The sequence below is a fragment of the Lepisma saccharinum genome, chromosome 17 (genome assembly GCF_977018435.1).
Source record: "Lepisma saccharinum chromosome 17, izLepSacc3.1, whole genome shotgun sequence".
NCBI lineage: Eukaryota > Metazoa > Arthropoda > Insecta > Zygentoma > Lepismatidae > Lepisma > Lepisma saccharinum.
Window position 1 is genome coordinate 15,782,025 of NC_139245.1, and position 22,918 is coordinate 15,804,942.

The 22,918-nt window shown below is 38.0% G+C and overlaps 2 long non-coding RNA genes across 2 annotated transcripts; one reads left to right on the plus strand and one right to left on the minus strand.

Annotated features, from left to right (window-relative positions):
- Positions 1 to 626: 626 nt before the first annotated feature.
- Positions 627 to 13,031, minus strand: LOC146001200 (uncharacterized). The gene is made up of 3 exons (XR_014443542.1): positions 12,842 to 13,031; positions 3,041 to 3,127; positions 627 to 912 (listed from the first exon to the last, which is right to left on the minus strand). It is a non-coding gene; the product is annotated as an uncharacterized LOC146001200 (long non-coding RNA).
- A 296-nt stretch (positions 13,032 to 13,327) lies between these two features.
- Positions 13,328 to 22,918, plus strand: LOC146001201 (uncharacterized). The gene is made up of 3 exons (XR_014443543.1): positions 13,328 to 13,499; positions 20,303 to 20,388; positions 22,798 to 22,918. It is a non-coding gene; the product is annotated as an uncharacterized LOC146001201 (long non-coding RNA).

A 22,918-nucleotide genomic window follows, 5' to 3' on the forward strand; every position in this document is an offset into this window, starting at 1 on the left:
ACTTTGGTCCTCCCTCACTTTACATGGAAGACTGGTTTCATACCCCCCCCCCCCCCCTCCCGAGAGACATGCATTGGGGGCATTTATCTGCTAAAGGATAAATGTACCAGTTTCTTAGGTGACCCTCTATGCTTTACCTGGGACCTAAATTACCACACCATTGCATTGTTTATAGCACACAAACTAATTGTAACAATGCTTTTCAAGCCAGACAATTTACCTGTAACCACGAGAACTGCATTTCCAAATTCACTCAGGATTCATTAAGCCAAATTGTTTAAGTATGTAGTAAAAGAAAAATGTGATCACTGATATGCAGAATACAAGAAAGCTATTACATTTCTGTTCTGCAGCTAGGAGATCTGAAAAACAGCCTGAATCTACAGACTAAACTCTTGCTGCTGTGGAATTGACAACACATCCAACAAGAAATGTGCTGGACTACTGTGCTACCACTGCTGGGTGCATTAGCTATTGCTGCCTGCCACTTTAAATCAGATCTGGAACTTTCACTATTTTCATATCATGTGGCAACATCTGATTACCATCAAAAAGACAATATCCATAGAACATCAATTTCTACAGAAGACTTAGATTAATGCTACCAACTACTTTCAGAGACCGTATAAGTTTTAATCAGTTTAATGTGCTATGAAGAAAATTTCACAATACCATACTACAAAGATGACAATGTGCAGTATATATACACAGATGAATCTAATAACTCAGCCTGAAACAAAACAAGAACTTACAATTGTGTAATGTTAAAGAACAAGTTGGGAAAATTAAAAAGTCTTCACTTTTTATATTGTAAAAATGTTTTTATTCCTTTTTTTAAAGACAAAAAAACAACTCCTCCCAAGATAAACCTGCTGCATCACCCCATGTCCAAGTTGCCTTTCCTCACAAGAGCTGAAAAAAAACAACTTATATTTAGAAAATGTTCAATACAAATCTACATTTGCAGTTTTATTCTAAAGTACATTGCTCATATTCCAAGTGTTTTGTTGCAAGTAGTACTAAAAAAGCAAGTTACCTTAGTAAGATTCCATAAATAACTTTTTTTTTTTTCATTTGTAAAGATAAAGTGCTCCCTGTGCATGGCACCACGCCATGAAGGCATATAGGGGGTGTGGGGGTAACGCCCCACACTTTCTTAATCCGCACAGGGGGGCACTTTACCTTTACAAATGAACAAAAAAAGTTATTTATGGAACTTTGCTAAGATAACTTGTCTTTTTTAGTACTACTTGCAACAGGAACTTACAATTGTGTAATGTTAAAGAACAAGTTGGGAAAATTAAAAGTCTTCACTTTTTATATTGTAAAAATGTTTTTATTCCTTTGTTTAAAGACAAAAAAACAACTCCTCAAAAATTATCCATTGTTATTAATAAGCTGTTGAAAAAGCCCATCCTTCCCCTATAACTCATCAACCACCCCTTCTTTCAGATTTGTCATGAATCCCTCTACATTTCGTCCTTCCATTGTACATAGAGCTGATGCTAGAAGTAAAATCCTGGATTTCCCACCATAATCTGGCAACACTGGTGCTCTTATACCAGTGCTCAAAAAATTTCCTTCAAAGCTACGTGCCAGCTCTGAAAATGAGGCGCCAGGAAACTACCTACTAGCAATTGTGCATACTACAGTGTGTTTCAAAAGTCTTACAACCCAAACTTTGAAAATGTACATCATGAAAGAGGTATTTACACCAGGTTTTCTGCACTAATCATGTAGGCTATCACTGGGTTAATACATTTATGTTAGGATGTATCCAAATCAAAGCAATTACATCATTTTAAAAAATATTGTCTGCAAGCAGTAACCCTATGGTCACAATTGATTCGGTTTTGGCCAACTTTTACTCTGCAGTGTACAATTGATGGCTGATGTTTTGGAGAAGATGTGCTCAGAGCATCACACCCTGCATTCTGCCTAATCATGAGGGAACACTTATTCAAGTGTAAAAGAATAAAGGGGGGGGGGGTAGCACCTGGAAATTTATTTTCTTGTATTTTGAGTTTCAAGTTGCTGGCCTCTGTTTTCTCTCAGTCAGACAACCCTAGCGTGCCATATGTAAAACTTTTTTACCCGAGGGGGAGGGCTTACAGGCACACAATTTATTTTATTCAATAAAATTCAAGAAACCATTGTTATTGAATCACTGCTTCCTTAGTTTATATAGGTGAGGTTATACACTACTTATAATACTTACAAAAATTATCATTAATAAAAAAATAAGAACCAATCATTGCAGGAGTGACATTTTATATTTTACCATTCACTAAACCTTGAAAAAAAAAAAAAACATTGTCGCATCAATACTCTTTTTTTCTTATATACGTGCAGTTATATAGGAATTATAATAATTACAAAAATTACCATCATTACCACCTAATTGTATACTAAGTCAGATATGAGTCATGTCTGAACACACATCCCAAGGGAGGCCCACCACATGAATTTTGGCAATTTAAATTTACTTTAGAATTTTTTGAACAAAAGTAACAAATATTGGGAACATCAATTTACTTTTAATTTTTTATAGAAATATTAAAAGTAAAGAAAAGGTGGTAGGCCTGACAGCCCACCAGGTAAACTAGGGATACACTGAAGATCGAGTGACTTTTGTATCTCAATCTATGCAAGCCTAAAACCTATTGACCCCAGCAGCAACAAATAGGCAGAACTTTCCTAACCTCTAGCTCTTCCCAAACAGCAAATTTGTTAATTCTCTGTATGTTGGTGACAATGTTATACATTAGCAAGCAATGTTAATTTGACATAATCCACTGTCTAATGTTTCAAACTATATTTATTCTATGACAGTACCTCTTGTCTTCTGGTGAAGAAATTTCTCTTGCCAGTGGAGGGGATTGAACCCACGACATACAAATTTATTTTACTACAAATACGTTGCTCTGTGGGGCATCGTGAATGTTCCACGTATGAAATTTAAGGTCTAAAAATGTATCCCTAGCAAAAATCACAGACCAAACTGAAATGGTCTAATAAGTCAAAGCAAATTTCAACTTACAGAAAAGTGAAAGTGGTTGGTTTACTTTGACCTTGCCCTCATCTTCCTTCGCTTTCGCTTAAGCCTGCGCATTCTCTTCTTCTTCCACTGAAAAAAGAAACATGAAGTTGCTACTTTATTCACTTTTCATATAAAATATAATATATATCTCTGAGCAAGTGCATGCAATAAAGGGACGTTAAATACCAGTTGTTAGTCATTAATCACCAGCTGCCAGTAGCTACTGGGTTTCCTGAATTTTTAAAACTAGGAATGCAGATTGCATATATTACGGAACAATAACGGACAGACAGGAAATCCTATACTCTGTCTTGGTTATCTCTGGAGCAAGCGAACGAAAGCACGTCTCTGCAAGTAGTAATGCAAGACTGCTCCACCAATAAACATGTGAGAAAATATGAGTGCACGGAGGGGGAAAGCAGTCATCAGCCTTCGCAGCAGTATGTACTGCTTTGCTCTGCCCACTCCATTTCCCCTTTGCACCACCTTGCTCCAGAGATTAAAAGACACAAATATATGATTATTTATCTTACGAGAAAAAAATGTTGCAGCTGTGTTTCATTCTCAAATTTTTAAGTCTGAAATGAATAGAAAAATAAAAACCACATGGAAGTAATGCACGTGCATATCAAACCAGTTCAGTCAATCTGGATAACCAACTTATGGATGAATCTATGATTCTTAAAGGAAAAAAATTCCGATGTTTATTAGTTGTGAATCAACAAATTCAAATATTAATTGCCTGTCTTAGAATTTGTTGTGTCATTGTGATTTTTAGTAGTTTGATGAAATTGTGTCTTGCGTGTTGATTAGTATGGTAGAACATCCTAAGTAACAGGCAATAATCTTTTAGTGCAAAGTAAAAACTTTGAAAGTTAAAAAGGAAAGTTACGGTGAGTGCATTATGTTGTCAAACAGGAATTCTGAGAAACAAAATCAGTTCATGTGCTTATTTACTGTTGGTTTGTATACATATTAATAAATATTTTTGATGCTTATAAGCTGATGTCAATTCTCAGTGAAAAGAATAAATTCAGGCAGTAAGAAAATCTGGAGATAACTGTTCAGAATGTTTAATGTAAGTTCCACAGTACTACTAGTACATGCTTTATAAAAACTGGAAACAATTGTGGTATTAAGTTTTTTTAAAAAAAATCCTACTTACTGGATAAATTATGATTTGAAATATATCTCACATGAACAGGCATTTTGATTTCCAGTCAACTCGCACACGAGTTTTTGCAAATTTTCAATTATCACCAGAGGCTCAAAGGGGGTCTTGTGCTTTTGACCAGATATTATGTTTAAGTAATTAGGGATGTTATTTTAATGCTAAAAGTTTCTACTCTGAAGAAGTCATTCGTCCCTTTGTTCTCGCCCGTGATACAAACCAAAATTCCAGCTTGATGCCAACCACAGATATTCACATGAGCCCCAGTGCTGTTCAAGAAGGAAATGAGTTAGAAACCAACCCCTCCCTCTGCCAGGCTGGCTCTGTATGACAGACACAGGTTCAAGTCCTGGTCGAGCCTACATTCTTCGCTGAAAATTTCTACGTAGTAATCTCCTGTGTATGCCTAATCTACAATGAAAATTGTACTACTGTAATATTACATTTGATATATTCATCTGTGGCACATAATTAACATACTAATGGAAATACCAGACATCTTTGTCACAAATATTTTAAGGCCGCGACTATTTTCACCATGTGGTGAGAATAGTGTAATGGTTATTCTCACTCTGTGGTGAAATTAGCATGTGGAGTTATCTTCACAATGTTCTGAGAACAGCGCCAGTGATTACTTTAATTAGCAAATTAATTACCTGATTCATACTCATTCAATAACATTGTCTTATCTAATTTTATTATATTCACATGCAGTGTTGTTGAACTTACTGCTAACAAGTTATTTTAAATTCAAAATGAGTGCGACTACTACTGTCACCAGGTAGCGAGAATAGTAGAAAGTGCTGAAGACCAGAAATTACATGATCAGGTCTTGGCCATGCCGGATCTACAAGCCGCAAACCCCCGTAGTGGAGGGGGGTCCCGAGGACAAGCCTGCCTCTAGGGGGCCCTCAGTCATTGACATAATAGAGGGTTCGTTCGTATGTGGGTACTAGTTTACTATTGTTTGGACAGATTTCTACAGAAGAAACTACTTACCGTAATAAGTTCCTGTAGTATTGTGTAACATCGGGAAGGTGTTTTGTGTGATGTGGGAATGTATGATAGGGGACATTCATGTTCATTGTTGAAAATTAATTCTCCGACGGACAATAGCCTTTGGCGCGTACACCTTCATACATCATCACTTGTTGTGATTGTGTTTTGTTCATGTTCAATGGATATCTTGTGTTTCGAACTGTGTTTGCAACGAAAGTTAGAAACATGATGTGTCTAGGATGCGTGGTGAAATTAGTTTGGGGCTCATTTGGGGGCAGGCCAATTTCTAACATGCCTTCAACAGGGACTCTCTAGAGCAAGCTGGGGAGCAGGAGCCACGTTAGCGGTTGGGGGCGGTAGGTCAATTACCCCAGGGGCGAAGCCCGGAATCTGTGGGAAATTTGGACTCAAATTTCAAATGAAAAACTAATAATTTTAGTTGGTAAAAATTTACTATCCTTCGGCCACCTTTAATTTTTTTCGTTTCGTCAATTTTTGACATTCGTACTTACGTATCTGCTTTGCGGAACATTCCTGAAGGTGTATCAATGTTGTTTTCATGAAATTAATTGCAATTTTTCACATTACCAGTACGTCTTTCTGATAAGCCTTTTCGCTTGCCTGAGACACAATATGGTGAGTACATCTTCCTACATAATCACGCATCGTGCTTGTCGTTTGTCAAATTTTTGACATTCGTACTTACGTATCTGCTTCGTGCAACTTTCCTGAAGGTGTATTGACATTGTTTTGATCAAAGTAAGAGCAATTTTTCACATTACGAGTACTTCTTTCTCCTAGCCTTTCTGCTTACCTCACACACAATATGGCGCGGGCACCTTCGTAAATAATGACGCATCGGCCTTGTCTTTTCACGATTTTCAATTGTTATGCAGTGTTTCAAACTTTGGAACCCAAGAAATGCCCGTGAACAAACTTCATCAGATCTATTTCTTTCTAATTTTATTTTTCGTGTTCTTTTACGAAGAAAATTGTAATCTTTCGTGGCACTATCCGTGAATCGTTTTTGCGGCTATCCGTCCTGGAATAAGTGTGAAACATCCACAAATTGCAAAATAAGCGAAAATAAGGCGTTACGTTTTCGGAATTGAAACTGTCTATTTTCGCAAATTTTTTGTTTCACAACCAAATATACTACCATGACACCAAATTTTAACTATGTATCCTAACACAACTGAACTAACCTAACCACACGCCAATGGTTCGTGGGGCTAGCGCCAATGGTTCGTGGGGCTAGCGCCAATGGTTCGCAATTATTTCCAATTTCTAGATCCTGATACTAACACGACACCAAATTTTAACTATGTATCTCAACCTAACTGAACTAACCTATCCATGCACCAATGGTTCGTTGGGCTAGCGCCAATGGTTCGCAATTATTTCCAATTTCTAGATCCTGATACTAACACTGCACCAAATTTTAACTATGTATCTCAACCTAACAACTAACCTATCCACGCGCCAATGGTTCGTGGGGCTAGCGTCAATGGTTCGCAATTATTTCCAATTTCTAGATCCTGATACTAACACGACACCAAATTTTAACTAAGTATCTCAACCTAACTGAACTAACCTATCCACACGCCAATGGTTCGCAATTATTTCCAATTTCTAGATCCTGATACTAACATGGCACCAAATTTTAACTATGTATCTCAACCTAACAACTAACCTATCCACGCGCCAATGGTTCGTGGGGCTAGCGCCAATGGTTTGTGGGGCTAGCATCAATAGTTCGCAATTATATCCAATTTCTAGATCCTGATACTAACACGACACCAAATTTTAACTAAGTATCTCAACCTAACTGAACTAACCTATCCATGCACCAACGGTTCGTTGGGCTAGCGCCAATGGTTCGCAATTATTTCCAATTTCTAGATCCTGATACTAACACTGCACCAAATTTTAACTATGTATCTCAACCTAACAACTAACCTATCCACGTGCCAATGGTTCGTGGGGCTAGCGTCAATGGTTCGCAATTATTTCCAATTTCTAGATCCTGATACTAACACGACACCAAATTTTAACTAAGTATCTCAACCTAACTGAACTAACCTATCCACACGCCAATGGTTCGCAATTATTTCCAATTTCTAGATCCTGATACTAACATGGCACCAAATTTTAACTATGTATCTCAACCTAACAACTAACCTATCCACGTGCCAATGGTTCGTGGGGCTAGCGCCAATGGTTTGTGGGGCTAGCATCAATAGTTCGCAATTATATCCAATTTCTAGATCCTGATACTAACACGACACCAAAATTTAACTAAGTATCTCAACCTAACTGAACTAACCTATCCATGCACCAATGGTTCGTTGGGCTAGCGCCAATGGTTCGCAATTATTTCCAATTTCTAGATCCTGATACTAACACTGCACCAAATTTTAACTATGTATCTCAACCTAACAACTAACCTATCCACGTGCCAATGGTTCGTGGGGCTAGCGTCAATGGTTCACAATTATTTCCAATTTCTAGATCCTGATACTAACACGACACCAAATTTTAACTAAGTATCTCAACCTAACTGAACTAACCTATCCACACGCCAATGGTTCGCAATTATTTCCAATTTCTAGATCCTGATACTAACATGGCACCAAATTTTAACTATGTATCTCAACCTAACAACTAACCTATCCACGCGCCAATGGTTCGTGGGGCTAGCGCCAATGGTTTGTGGGGCTAGCATCAATAGTTCGCAATTATATCCAATTTCTAGATCCTGATACTAACACGACACCAAATTTTAACTAAGTATCTCAACCTAACTGAACTAACCTATCCATGCACCAACGGTTCGTTGGGCTAGCGCCAATGGTTCGCAATTATTTCCAATTTCTAGATCCTGATACTAACACTGCACCAAATTTTAACTATGTATCTCAACCTAACAACTAACCTATCCACGTGCCAATGGTTCGTGGGGCTAGCGTCAATGGTTCGCAATTATTTCCAATTTCTAGATCCTGATACTAACACGACACCAAATTTTAACTAAGTATCTCAACCTAACTGAACTAACCTATCCACACGCCAATGGTTCGCAATTATTTCCAATTTCTAGATCCTGATACTAACATGGCACCAAATTTTAACTATGTATCTCAACCTAACAACTAACCTATCCACGTGCCAATGGTTCGTGGGGCTAGCGCCAATGGTTTGTGGGGCTAGCATCAATAGTTCGCAATTATATCCAATTTCTAGATCCTGATACTAACACGACACCAAAATTTAACTAAGTATCTCAACCTAACTGAACTAACCTATCCATGCACCAATGGTTCGTTGGGCTAGCGCCAATGGTTCGCAATTATTTCCAATTTCTAGATCCTGATACTAACACTGCACCAAATTTTAACTATGTATCTCAACCTAACAACTAACCTATCCACGTGCCAATGGTTCGTGGGGCTAGCGTCAATGGTTCACAATTATTTCCAATTTCTAGATCCTGATACTAACACGACACCAAATTTTAACTAAGTATCTCAACCTAACTGAACTAACCTATCCACACGCCAATGGTTCGCAATTATTTCCAATTTCTAGATCCTGATACTAACATGGCACCAAATTTTAACTATGTATCTCAACCTAACAACTAACCTATCCACGCGCCAATGGTTCGTGGGGCTAGCGCCAATGGTTTGTGGGGCTAGCATCAATAGTTCGCAATTATATCCAATTTCTAGATCCTGATACTAACACGACACCAAATTTTAACTAAGTATCTCAACCTAACTGAACTAACCTATCCATGCACCAACGGTTCGTTGGGCTAGCGCCAATTCTTCGCAATTATTTCCAATTTCTAGATCCTGATACTAACACTGCACCAAATTTTAACTATGTATCTCAACCTAACAACTAACCTATCCACGTGCCAATGGTTCGTGGGGCTAGCGTCAATGGTTCACAATTATTTCCAATTTCTAGATCCTGATACTAACACGACACCAAATTTTAACTAAGTATCTCAACCTAACTGAACTAACCTATCCACACGCCAATGGTTCGCAATTATTTCCAATTTCTAGATCCTGATACTAACATAGCACCAAATTTTAACTATGTATCTCAACCTAACAACTAACCTATCCACGTGCCAATGGTTCGTGGGGCTAGCGCCAATGGTTTGTGGGGCTAGCATCAATAGTTCGCAATTATATCCAATTTCTAGATCCTGATACTAACACGACACCAAAATTTAACTAAGTATCTCAACCTAACTGAACTAACCTATCCATGCACCAATGGTTCGTTGGGCTAGCGCCAATGGTTCGCAATTATTTCCAATTTCTAGATCCTGATACTAACACTGCACCAAATTTTAACTATGTATCTCAACCTAACAACTAACCTATCCACGTGCCAATGGTTCGTGGGGCTAGCGTCAATGGTTCACAATTATTTCCAATTTCTAGATCCTGATACTAACACGACACCAAATTTTAACTAAGTATCTCAACCTAACTGAACTAACCTATCCACACGCCAATGGTTCGCAATTATTTCCAATTTCTAGATCCTGATACTAACATGGCACCAAATTTTAACTATGTATCTCAACCTAACAACTAACCTATCCATGCGCCAATGGTTCGTGGGGCTAGCGCCAATGGTTTGTGGGGCTAGCATCAATAGTTCGCAATTATATCCAACTTCTAGATCCTGATACTAACACGACACCAAATTTTAACTAAGTATCTCAACCTAACTGAACTAACCTATCCACGCGCCAATGGTTCGCAATTATTTCCAATTTCTAGATCCTGATACTAACACGGCACCAAATTTTAACTATGATACTAACACGACACCAAATTTTAACGATGTATCTTAACCTAACTGAACTAACCTATCCTCACACCAATGGTTAGCAATTATTTCCAATTTCTAGATCCTGATACTAACACGACACCAAATTTTAACTATGTATCCCAACCTAACTGAACTAACCTATCCACACGCCAATGGTTCGTGGGGCTAGCGCCAATGGTTCCTCCACACCCGGTACAAACTTTATTACGCATCCAGGACACGTCATTCTTCTAACTCTCGTTTCACCGTTCTAACTCTCGTCGCAAACGCAGACAGTTCGAAACACTGGATACCCAATGAATATGACCAAACACAATCACGACGCGTCATGATAGTCACGACGGTGTACGAAGGTGTATGCGCCAAACTCTAGTCTCCATCAGAGAATTAATTTTCAACGAACAACATGAATTTCAGTTATGAAACATTCCCACATCACACAAAACACCTTCCTGACGTTAGGCAATACTACAGGAACTTATTACGGTAAGTAAATTCTTCTGCAGAAATGAAGAAATCTGTCCGAAGGATAGTAAACTAGTACCATTTTAGTTTAAATTTCCCACCGATTCTAAGACTGATAGCCCCAAAAACAATTCAAGGATAGCGCCACGAAACATTACAATTGTCTTTGTGAAACAATGGGAAAAGTTATTATAAAAAAATAATTGTATCAGATGAGCATTGTTCACTGGTATTTCTTGGGTTCCGAAGGTTGAAACACTGCATAACGAATGAAAATCTACAAAACAAGCCTGACGCGCAATTATGTGGGAAGGTGTACGTGCCATATTGTCTCTCACGCAAGTGAAAAAACCACTACGAGAAAGAAGTACTCGTAATGTGAAAAATTGCAATTACTGTGATGAAAAAAACGTCAATACACCTTAAGGCATGTTCCGCGAAGCAGACAGGTTGTAACCGATATTAACGCACCCCTTATAAAAGTTGACCCACCCTCGCTGGGGGAAAAAAAGGCGGCAAGAGACGTTAACGTCTTTTCTAGGGAACGTTTGATGTGCGTTGCAGAGCAGACAGTCCGAGTCAAGCATTGATACAGTTAGGTTATTGGTTTCGCGGGCTGTGAAAAACTGTAATTGAACTAACAGCCATGATCTCCGCCGGAAAGAGAGATAGTGTCTAAGGAACGAACTGTGAGTGAACTATCGGCCTGTGCAGTATCTCTACCAGAACCTGAGAAAAGGTTACTAAAGAAGAGAGGCTACATGTTTATTATGAACCAACGACAGGAGGATTAGAAGATTGAAGACATCGAAATCGGTATCAGCAAGATTTGTGCTTTCCCCCCAACTCCCCCTAAGTGTTCAACGTTAGTGTTTTTCAGCATGTTTATCGCCTTCAGCATGTTTATCGCCAAGTGAAGTAAATACCAAAGTAGTTGCATCGAAGACGTAAGTACTCGGTGAAATAACCTCTAAGAACTAAGTTTGGTCTATCTCAACAAATTCACACCGGAAGCTGATTAATCTGTGTATTCCGGAATAGTTTGTAAACCACAGACGTCAGGTGCCCGGGCCTTTAATAAATATTAATACTGTATTTTGTGGTGTATAAATATTTAGATAGTTAAATATAAAAATTCACTGCTGGTCTCCTTTTGTGTTATTGACGTTGTTCGACGGCAGCATAAAACTTCCACTAATAAATTGCTCTGATAAAAGCAAAAGCAAAGAAAAAACGTTACAAGGTAAGTACGAATGTCACAAATTGACGAAACGAAAAGGTTATAGGTCTCCGAAGGATAGTAAACTTTTGAGTTCAGCGTGGTTGTAAGTAGAGGGGGACTCTGGTAATCTTTTGCAGGGGAAGGGGGAAGGCTTGTAGATCCGGCTCTGGTTGTTGGGAAGTATTTACAGAAGTAATTTTAATGCTAACAGCCCAAAACTGGTATGACTGAAGATGACTGGATCCCTCTCAGATTTTCTTCATATTTGGCATACTTACTCATTGAGGGCTGCTAATGACCGAATCTTAAGTTAAAATTTGTCAGAAACTTCTAGAAATTGCAAAATAATTGCAAACAATTGACGTGTGGTTAGGTTAGGCAAACAGTTAAAATTTCGTGTCGTGGTATTATCAGGAATATATATATATATATATATATATATATGTTTGTGAAACAAAAAAAATCGCGAAGGTTTCCATTCCGAAAACTAACTCCTTATTTTCGCTTATTTTGCAATTTTTAGAAGTTTCCGACGACTTTTAACTTCAGATACGTGATTAGGAGGCCTCAATTAGTGAGTACGCCAAATATGAAGAAAATTGGAGAGGGGGTCCGGTCGTCTTCAGTCGTTCCATTAAAAAACTAACAAGCATTAAGGTACGTAACATTCCTTCATACTTATGTGACGTATTAGCAGCACAAGTCCACATCAGAACACAGTGCACGCAAATAATTGCGCACAGACGTAAGTTTCGTACACATTAGCAACTACAGAATACACAGATCCATGTAGCAGGGCACGTTAGGTTGTAGATCTTGCACATGCAGTTCAAAAACTAGCTTCACTACCTGGTGAAAATAATAACTCTCAGTTATATTTTTCTTAAAACACTGTGATAAGTAGTTTGTAGTATATTGAACTTTAAAAAAAAGAATTGATCCGTTCTTCCAGCAGTTGTGTTTTGGAACACAAATTGCAGATATGAACAACTGAATTATATGCCATCTACTTTACTTAAGGCAGCATGGTTTGGAACTATGAACATGGCGTTGGCTAATAACAAATCAACACAATTTTCCTTACCTTTGCTCTCATACTAATGGTACTAAAAGCAGCGGAATGTTGCTGCCTTGTTTTTCACTGGATTTATACAAATATATTCGGATGGACGATGATTAACTACACTACGTCCTCGTGTAATGTCTTCTGTCGATTTCGACGTTGAAGAACAACGTAGACCTCAACCGGATCCGGAAAAAGGTTGTCAACGTCGAAGATGTGTAGGTGAAACATTTTTTTGGGCTGCCGCGTGTGGCGCTGATGAAGATACGTCGTGTCCGAAAATGGCGAAACTAAACGCATTAGACTTGTACCGTGGGATGCACAAGTATTGCTCGGCAACTTGTCCATTTTCATTAATTTTTAAGTATACTGATGCGGAGGTCGGTAGCAGCTTGTTTGGGGGTTTTGTTTCAATTCTTGAAGCTATCATTGGGTATTTTCGTCTTCTTCTTCTTCGATGAGAACCAACCCATGAATTCTATTTGCATGTCCCTGGCAACGTTGCTTTGAATTGTCTGTCTTTTCTTCCGGATCCGATTTAGGTCCTTCTTGCCAAAGGAACTTCCTGCACAAGCACGTACATTATCCGTTGTGCATCGGAATATATTTTTATAAATCCAGTGGAAAATAAGACAGCAAACATTCTGCTACTTTTAGAACTACTAGTATGAGAGCAAAGGTAAGAATAAATGTGTTGTTTTTCAATAGGTAACACTAAGTTTATAGTTCTTAACCATGCTGCCGTAAGTAAAATGCAAATGCCACCCACATACCCTCATTTTATTGTTCAGTTCCACATCTGTTTCGAAAATCTAAACTCTTCAAAAACATTTATTATTTTTTTTTTTTTAAAAAAAAATGTATACCAAGCTTATAGAGGCAACTTCGTTCTCAATCAATAATAAAAACGTTCACTTTCTTCCATGTGATGAAGCTAGGGTTCGAGCTATTTTCACCAGATTTTAAACTTCACCTGCGCTTTGTCTGTTACATGAATACGTGCATCCTTTAGATGTTGGCGTGTTTTCTGCCAATCATAGTGTTGGAAAAATATCGCATAGTGTTATAAGACATTGACTGTACATCTGGATTGTAACCATAGTTCGCTTGGCCACGTGTGGATGGGCATTTCTGATCGTGGATTTTATTAGGCCTTCGAGGAACCTAAGGTAACATTATAGTATAGGGGAGACGGATTTCTTCAAATATACAGGAGAAAGTACGGTATAATTTAACAATACAGGGAATTTCTCCAATTTGTTTGAATTTTCGGTTACTTACTAATTTGGGTCTCCTAATCACGAATCTGCACTTAAAATTTGGCGCTCACGTATAAATTTGGCGCTTATTTGGGGGCAGGTGAATCCGGCCACTTTCTAACATGCCCTTAACAGGGAGTCTATAGATATAGGCGGGGCCGCGATAGCGGTTGGGGGCGGTAGGTCGATTACCCCAGGGGCGGAGCCCGGAACCGGCGGGAAATTCGGAAATCGAGGGTGTGGAAATAAGAACTTAATTTCGATTATTTTGCTATTTCCACGTGTGAGCGCCAAATTTTGACTGCAGATTCGTGATTAGGGGGTCAAAATTAGTGAGTATGCCGAATTTCAAACAAAATGGAGAAATTCCCTGTATTGTAAAATCGCTCCGAAAGTACTTACGGAAATCATTTTCTGGAGCGTTGCGGAAGTTCGTGAATGTAGTTTTGATCCATTTGAATGCGAATACATGTTGTTTTCTGCGAAAATCTCTGGCCAACACGCTGTTTCTGCTGCCGCAATTTGCTTTCTGCATGAGAGCACAATGGTCCCTGTGTTAAGATGACGTAACCCCATAGTCAGGGTTTCAATGTCAATTTCTTACATTTACGACTACTTAATGGTACTTGTTATTTCGATTCTGTAACACATTATGGCGGGCGATAGCGTACTGGTTCAGGGTGTGTTGTGCGTTTTTGTCGATTTATGCAGTGGGTAACATTATAGCATAGGAAATGTTCCACATTCGAAAATAGTACGTTAGCAATGTAAAAAAGCACGATATATATGATTTTAGGTGTGTCCTCCATACTATAATAGTACCATTACCGAACCTTGCATAATATTATGCATTAGTTGTTCGTCGCAAAAACGTTTTCAGGATTTGAACCTTGCTCATTTTGTGTGCAACTTTATGTACTCTATTAAGAATAATTTGAACTTAGTTTGTGTATTTGAAGCGATTTTACAATACTGGGAATTTCTCAATTTTGTTTGAGATTCGGCTTACTCACTAATTTTGACCCCCTAATCACAAATCTGCAGTCAAAATTTGCTCTCACGTGGAAATTAGCAAAATCTAAATGAAGTTCGGTACTAATTTACTATCCTTCGGACACATTTATTTATTTTTACAGAAGAAACTACTTACCGTAATAAGTTCCTGTAGCATTGTCGAACATCGGGAAGGTGTTTTGTGTGATTTGGGAATGTTTCAGAGTTGAAATTTATGTTGTTCGTTGAAAATTAATTCTCCGACGGAGATAGCGTTTGGCGCGTACATCTTCCGACAACATCACGTTCGTACACCTTCGTACACCATCACCTTCGTACACCGTCGTGACTATCATGACGGGTCGTGATTGTGTTTTCTTGATATGCAGTGTTTCGAACTGTCTGCGTTTGCGACTAGCGTTAGAACGTGAAACGGGAGGTAGAAGAATGACGTTTGCTGGATGTGTGATTAAGTTTGTACCGGGTGTGGAGGATTCCATGAAGTTTCTGATTTTGGGCCTTGTAATCACGAATCTGCACTTAAAATTTGGCGCTCACGTATAAATTTGCAGTTTATTTGGGGGCAGGTGAATCCGGCCAATTTCTAACATGCCCTTAACAGGGAGTCTATAGAAACAGGCGGGTAGCCGGAGCGGAGCGGAGGCGGGGCCGCGATAGCGGTTGGGGGCGGTAAGTCGATTACCCCAGGGGCGGAGCCCGGAACCGGCGGGAAATTCGGAAATCGAGGATGTGGAAATACGAACTTAATTGAGATTATTTTGCTATTTGCACGTGTGAGCGCCAAATTTTAACTGCTGGCGCTTATTTGGGGGCAGGTGAGTCTGGCCAATTTCTAACATGCCCTTAACAGGGAGTCTATAGAAACAGGCGGGGCCGCGAAAGCGGTTGGGGGCGGTAAGTCGATTACCCCAGGGGCGGAGCCCGGAACCGGCGGGAAATTCGGAAATCGAGGGTGTGGAAATACGAACTTAATTGAGATTATTTTGCTATTTCCACGTGTGAGCGCGAAATTTTAACTGCAGATACGTGATTACGGGGCCAAAATTGGTGAGTATACCGAATTTCAAACAAAATGAAGAAATTCCCGGTATTGTAAAATCGCTCCTTAAAATTTGTTGTCGGGCATTTCTTGGGTTCCGAAGGTTGAAACACTGCATTACAATTGAAAATCGAGAAAAGAGAAGGCCGATGCGTCATCCCGACACGTCATTATTTACGACGGTATCCGCGCCATATTGTGTGTGAGGCAAACGGAAAGGTAGGAGAAAGAAGTACTCGTAATGTGAAAAATTGCTATTAGTTTGATCAAAGCAACGTCAATAAACCTTCAGGAATGTTCCGCGAGGCAGATACGTAAGTACGAATGTCAAAAATTTGACAAAACACAAGCACGACGCGTGATTATGTAGGAAGGTGTACTCGGCATATTATGTTTGAGGCAAGACGTACTGGTAATGTGAAAAATTGGAATTAATTTCATGAAAACAACGTTAATACACCTTCAGGAATGTTCCGCGAAGCACATACATAAGTAAGAACGTCAAAAATTGACGAAACGAAAAAAATAGGGGTGTCCGAAGGATAGTAAATTTTTACCTGAAGTTCTTATTTCTACACGTTCCGCTCCGGCTCCCCGGCTTTCTCTATAGTCCCTGTTAAAGGCATGTTAGAAATTGGCCGGACTCACCTACCCCCAAATAAGTGCCAAATTTATACGTGAGTGCCAAATTTTAAGTGCAGATTTGTGATTACGAGGCCTAAATTAGTAAGTATCCCAAATTTCAAACAAATTGGATAAATTCCCTGTATTGGTAAATTATACCAATACGTGATCAGGTTTTGGAAGTATTGACAAGTAATTTTGGTATGATTTTACAATACCAGAAAACTCCATAATTTCGTTAAGAATTCAAATATTCACTAATTATCGAGTCCTGATGACTTATCTGCAGTTAAGATTTGGTGCTCACTTGTAGAAATTGTAAAATAACCTTGTCAATTACCACGATGATTCTCTATAAACAGTGAATGGGAACCATGTTTTCTGATATGAACAAGTTACGTTCGCAATTTATGCTCAAACTATGGACGGGTAGCCCAACAAACCATGCATGGTTAGGCTAACATAGTTAAAATTTGGGGTCTTAGTAATGTCAGGAATATATATTTCGTTCTTTAAGTATTCAAAACACAAAAAAATCTTGCGATAAAGATTGGTTTTCTTGAGAAATTGAGGGTGTCTGTTGCGATCACGGACCCTGCTTATTTTGCAAGTTCTATAGGTGAGTGCCAAATTTTAACAGCATATTTGTGATTACGAGCCCTAAATTATTGAGTATGCAAAATATGAAAGAAATTGGAAGTTTCCGGTATAGTAAAATCGCTCAGTAATTTTAATGGTAATAACCCTAACCTAGCAAGGAAAGCATTTCAGAATGTAATAATGTTCGTACTATGTGAAGTGACATTAGCAGACTAAAGAAGACTGACTGCTCTTGATAGGATAAGGATAGGTCAAGAGGTTGCCTAATTGTTATGCACTTTTGCGTTGTTTTGAAAGAGGGTCAGGTTTAGTTCCCTTGCAGAATTTTAATAACCCTACATGCTTTCGTAATTAGATTAGGTGGTGGTCAGTTTTTGAACCCCAAACTGTAGTCGTTACTTTAAGGAAGGTTCAAATTTCGTGTGACAATGATTAGTCTTTCTGCTAGGAGAATTTGCCTGAAAACTTATGAAACCAAAATAGAAGTGAACTTATAATTGCAAGTTTTAGATTCATTGGTGTTTATAATTTTAAATTGGTAGTTTTGGGGGCTGATAGCCATTTTAGACGATTTTGTGAAGTTTGATGGTGTTATCTTTTGCACATGTTCATTTGCTATTTGAGTTCATACAACCAGTTTTTACTTAACACAGGCAAAACTTTGGGACATATCTCCGGTGTGTTTTTTCTGCATGTTATATTATGTAAAACTTCTGTAGATTACAAAAATATTAATTTAATTATCAAGGGAAGTGGGTATAATCGGGCAACGGCCCAGAGGAACTAAAATACAGGGTCATTCAAAGTGGAACCCATTGGAAGGACAAGAATTTGCTTCGGTGTCATGGATTTGCTCAATTTTTTTTTTTACTGATATAGCCTATACTTGGTCCAGTATGACAAATATGTAAGATTTTCATAATTGGTGGACGAACAAACACACCGTGTGACCCAAACCATACCTCTGAAACTATGGAGAATTGTGATGAATTGGTTTTGTTGGAGAGAAGTACAGTCCTAACATAAATTTTTGATATTACCACTCTTACCTACTCTGAAATTAGAAAAATCTTAAGTAATATTTTGTGATGAAAATAAACACTCCACTTTGGGTAATTGTTCGATAGGGAGTCCCAGGTTTTAAGACAATGAAAATTTCTACAGCATGATGTGTGTGTCAGTCCATACTGAATATTCCAGCACTGGTTGCTTGACCACTTTTAAAATTTTCAATATTTTTGTTCTAACAGACATGCAAGGGTAGTTCAAAGCAGGCACTATTTTTCTAAAACTTTATTTTGTTTTAAAATAGTGGCAATTTGTTTGTTTCAGGACAGAGTATTTTTGGTCTTTGCGGACAGTTGTGATAATCATGATAGCTCAGCAAACAGTTGGAAGACTGTGGTAAACAAGATTGTTTTCAATACATTTCAAGCATTATTTTATGTTCTGTTCCTTTTGGCAACATCTCTAATGAAAATGGCTGAAATTGATGTTCAATTGTGAACAAAAATCAAAGTTTATAGGATTTTTTAAATATGGACGTAATATAATATCAGAGCTATACATAAAACATACATACTTCTGTGTTCACCTTAGAGGGAAAATAATGTGGATGGGATTTGCCAAATGCCATCTTTGGTTCTTGATGAAAATGGATAAAAGATTGCTGAAAATAAATTTTAATGATTGTGAAAACAACCAGTTGGCCTGGGTTCTGAATACTTTTCACCACAGCTTGTAGAAGAGAATTCACTTTACAGAAATGTTCTTTACGGGGAAAGGTATTTTACTCATATTTCACGTAAACAAATTTTTCTTTCACACTTTTTTACTTGTGTACATATCACTAATTGGGCATGACTTGATGACTGGACCCCTCTCTGATTTTCTTCATATTTGGCATATTCACTAATTGAAGCCTCCTAATCATGAATCTGAAGTTAAAATTTGTCTGAAACTTCTAGAAATTGCAAACCATTGGCACGTGGTTAGGTTAGTTTTGGTTAGGTTAGGCAACCAGTTAAAATTTGGTGTCGTGGTAGTATCAGGAATATATATATATTTGCTTGTGAAACAAAACATTTCGCGTAAATCGACTGTTTCCATTCCGATAACTAATGCCTTATTTTCGCTTATTTTGCAATTTCTAGTTTCCGACAAATTTAACTTCAGATTTGTGGTTAGGAGACCTCAATTAGTGAATATGCCAAATATGAAGAAAATCGGAGAGGTGTCCGGTCATCTCCAGCCGGTCCACTAATTCTATTCCTGATGACATTCATGTCAAAATCATCATGAGTCATGTTACAGTGTGGTGGCCTTTTTCTTAATCTTTCCTGGGGACACTAGTTTTCTCCTTGGCGACCGATCATTCTGCTCCCGCGATTCATTCCGAATGTTCTTGATTGTCTGCTCCAGCAAAGTTGTTGCTGCAGATGCATGCTTGGTGCTCTGTAATTGGCACCAAATATTGCTTTTCAGATTCACAATTGCAGAAATAATTACTTTGCTCACAATTTCACGCGCTTCAATATGCACAGTAGCACCTTTCCGCCTTACACCACCATGGAAACATGAGAAAACTAAAAAATGTCTTCCCCTGTCCTGCACTCGGTCTCCTTGTTCGGGAATGTTGCACCCAAAAATTTCATCTCAATCCATATAGGATGTGCTTGTGTACCTGGTTTAGAATTCCTTACTTTGTAGAATGTGAAAGTGTAAATATTTCATGATAGCACTTGTCATTTAGTATAAGGACCTGTATCAAAGTTCTGTTGACAGAAGTGGTATGTTGCCAATTTTAACATTTATTACCTTGAAGTTTTGGGGGTATACAAATATGAAGTTTTTAGGTGTACATATTTTGGCTAGCAGCTTATTACATGCAATTGCACAGTAATTTGTATCTGTGAAAGTATAGGAAGTAACCTTTTTTCCCCCCAGTGGAAGAAGAAGAGGATGCGCAGGCTTAAGCGAAAGCGAAGGAAGATGAGGGCAAGGTCAAAGTAGACCGACCACCTCACTTTTCTGTAAGTTGAAATTTTGTTTTAATTCTAGGCCATTTCATTTCAGTTTGTGGGTGTAATTATCAAGTGTTGCTTTATCTAGGCTAGGAAGGTGAAGTGTTTAACCCTTAAACAATGGTGCATGTTTGTCAGTGAACCTGCGAACAATGAACATGTGCTCAGCAGGAAATTTAAACTTCCACATGCTTTTAAATATTTTATCTCTGGAACTAAGAACACTAAAGTACAAACCTGTTCATGCATATTGACAGATATGTTTTCCATTACCGTGGAAAAAATTGTGCACTCATTGCATTACCTTAATAAAGTGAATTTCCAAACACCAGAATTGAGAGAAAGGAGATGTCAACATCAATGGAAAAAAGTACGTACATCTGCGACCAGAGTCAGTTTGTCCTAATACTTAAGAAGCTCCTTGTTCCATTATGTAGTTATAGCGGTAATCCCAAGTAAAAAAAAAAAGTAGTTTAAGGGTTAAGGAAGTTTTTTTTGTCAAAGTCCTTGCCTAAACTTTGAATACTTTCAATTGAATTTTGAAACCTAAAAAGCTGTATAAAAAAAAACACTAAGCTTGTGGTCACATTGGATCTGGTTTCTGATTACATTGGTACAGAGCTACTAGGGCAGGTAGTGGACAATGAAAAGACTTGGTTTACAAGTAAACCATTGTGAGACCTAATTCAAGAATTTCCACATTTGAGAACCAGGGATCTGAACCACAAACACACTTTTCCATTATGAAAAATGCACTTTAATAATAAATTTGTGAGTGTTCCTTCATCAATTATCCAATCATTAGTAGTAATGCTGAGCTAATCTGTATCGTCCAATACCATGAATTTTGAATGGCCAGAGCGGCCAAGAGAAACAACTAATTTGTCATTCTCAAAGGTTCGTTCGCCCTTCCGTTGGGTTCCTTCACAGGAATGCCATGTACATTTCCGAGAAATGATGCACACTGACTAAAGTGAAAGCATTGAAGACATGTAACTGCCTGGTGGTCAACACTATGTGGAAACAAAAGAAGGCATGCATTGCAAACACCTTGATTAAGAGCATGGCTGTGGGAGGGAGGGTTGTGGATTCTTCTTGTTCTCTGGCCTGTGAGACTGCTGGCCAGCACACTGCAGTGACTTCTTTCTATTCCAATGACAGAGTAATAGACAGCTTAATTTGCATAAATATATATCTGCATTTGTATATATTTTTACATAGGTTTACTCCCCCTCCAGGTTAATCCAAAGGATGAGAATGATGTTTACGTGACATTGGTGATCATAAAATGAAGCCAGGGTGCTTTCAATAATGCACCGATTTTTTGGTGTCACTGCAACACTAAAATGCTTGTGACATTTCAAAACTTTTCTTCTTTTTGCGTACTCTGGGTAGAAGGAACACAAGACATTTTAAATTGCTATAATGTATAATTTGGGAGTTATTTAATGTCATTAATAGAATGTGATGAGTTTTATGACTCAGTAACTAGCCTTTGTTATTTTAAACTGGAATTATACAAGTATCTGCATCTGTATCGGTTGGAAACTGTTAGGTGTTATCAGTCAGCTCAGCCCTAATGATTAGCGAGACTGCCTTTTCAGTAGACTTGTGTACAAAGTCAAACTGCAGGCATTGCCTCTAAAAAAAACTACCCTTTCAGTACATTGTCCATTTTGATAGTCTGTGCACACAGGCACATTACGTGTACCATATCGCCAGAATGTGCCATTAGTTGAATGCTGCAAAGTAAAAGTTTGGGCAAAACAAAATCAATTGTGACCATAGGGTTATTAAAATTGATTACTGTGCATGCTGGAAAAGTATATCTATCCAATCATATTCACTGTGTGCAAGGGCCTCCTCTGGTGGGGTGGTAGCATCGTTCCCTTGTAATCACAGGGTCCTGGGTTTGATACCTGTTTGAGACACACTGCCCCTCCCCCTCCCATCATTACTTTTTGGACATTGCCTCAAATGTTGTTTTCTACTCATTCTTGATTGTAGAATTTTTTCAAAAATATGCAGTTATAGCCAATTTTATCAATGTATCCCATAATATGGCTGTAACAAAGGGGAAAATAAGGGTTTTTTCAAACTTTGCTTTTGAATAGTAGTAACAATGAATATAATTTAACATGTTTAGTATTTTGTATATTATTGTAAAAAAAATATTTGCTATTTGCCATTGAAAATTATTGAGTTTTAAAGCAACAGAAATTTAGTGTGTCTACAGTATCAAAACCAATTAAAAAATTGACAATTGATGTATGAGAAGGGATTTAGTTCTCGCGTTAAAACTACCAAGAAAAGTATAACTTTTAACAAAACACTTGGAATTTGAATAACGTGCCTTGGAATAAAACTTATGTGCAGTTTTGTATTGAGGATTTTTTTAATATAAATTTTTTCTTTCAGCTGTTGAGACAAGAAATCTTGGCCATGGGATGATGCAGCAGTTTATCTTGGAAGAAGTTCAATTTTTTGTCTAAACAGAGGAAATGCATTTTTACCAAATAAAAAGTGAAAATGATGAGCA